The 1,538-nt window shown below is 38.1% G+C and overlaps 1 pseudogene; it reads right to left on the bottom strand.

Annotated features, from left to right (window-relative positions):
- Nucleotides 1,291-1,538, bottom strand: LOC102181341 (annotated as a pseudogene).

The raw sequence follows: 1,538 nt of genomic DNA on the forward strand, positions 1-1,538 counted from the left end.
AAAATTATAATGCTCATTAATTTATGGAATATATTCAGAATATATAGGATAAGGCTAGCAAAAGTAGGTAACTAAAGAATTCATCTATACAACATTAGAAAAATAAAACAGGTCAATGATGAAGCTGTATGAAATTATTCTTTCCTGTTTTTCAGAATCCATCTGAGAACATGCTGCCACAAATAGCCCTTTTGCTGCTAGTGTCCTTGAACTTGGTTCATGGAGTGTTTTACACTGAACAAACATATACAGGCATAAAAGGCTCGCCATCCAACACCAAGACACAGTTCTTCATCCCTTGTGCCATGAAGAGTAAAGGTAAACTTAAGTATATATTTTGCTCTTTTAACTGGTGGGTTGTTTCTTTTCATAATCTTTTTTAAAAAACTTTTTATTTTGTTTTGGAATATAGCCGATTAACAATGTTGTGATAATTTCAGGGGTAAGAGATTCTTCAAAGGCCCATATAGAGAACGCAGTTTTCAAAGGATCAAGTCAGCTGAACTGTTAAGAAGTCTCTCTCCCAAGTAGCTGAATACCCTGATGATTTAAGTATTTGTAATCTTCTTCTGATTGTTGTTGTTTAGTTGCTCAGTTATGTCTGACTATCTATGACCCCGTGGACTGGAGCCCGCCAGGCTCCTCTATCCATGGGATTTGCCAAGCAAGGATACCGGAATAGGTTGCCATTTCCATCTCCAAGGGTCTCCCCAACCCAGGGATCAAAGCTGTGTCTCCTGCATTGGCAGGCAGATTCTCAGATTCCACTGAGTCACGTGGGAAGTCCATATTCTGATTACAAAGTAATAGATACTCAGTGTGGATGACTGAGGGAAAAAAGATGTTTCCCTAATTTTTGGTGTGTTTCCTTAATATATATCTTATTTTTATATTTTTTCCTGCTCGATTCTTTTTTTTATTATTTAAAAAGTGGAAAACCCAAGGTGTAATTTTCATTCAGTACTTGTCATTTGATCCTTAGGCTGCTTTGTTGCAGAAAGTGAAGTCCATTTTTTTTTTTAATTAGTGGTAGTTTTTTTAAATTTTAATTTTTTTTTTGAATGTGAACCATTTTTAAAGTCTTTATTGATTTTGTTACAATATTGCTTCTGTTTTATGCTTTGTTTCTTTTTTGGCTACAAGGCATGTGGGGTCCTAGCTCCCTGACCAGGGATCAAACCCACACCCCCTGCGTTGAAAGGAGACGTCCTAACTGGACTGCCAGGGAAGCCCCATGACGTCCACGATTTTAGAACGATGGTAGCAATTCACCAACTAAGTAATCAGTTTTCACATAGTTTCAATAATTACAGCAACTTCCTTGAACAGTCTGTAGAAATTCAGAAAAGGTGGAATTGTCATTTCAGAAAAACTTGTTCTTTACTTGACCTCAATGATCTGCCACTTTGAAACATAAGGACACTTGAGTGATCTGCAACTGTCTGAGCTCACAGCCATCCCCAGCTTCCGCTTAAATCTCTGAGCCTGCTGGTGACTGTGGCCTTAGCATCTAGCTGTGGCTCGCTGGACCCCTCCAT

Source organism: Capra hircus, chromosome 21, assembly GCF_001704415.2.
Source record: "Capra hircus breed San Clemente chromosome 21, ASM170441v1, whole genome shotgun sequence".
Lineage (NCBI taxonomy): Eukaryota > Metazoa > Chordata > Mammalia > Artiodactyla > Bovidae > Capra > Capra hircus.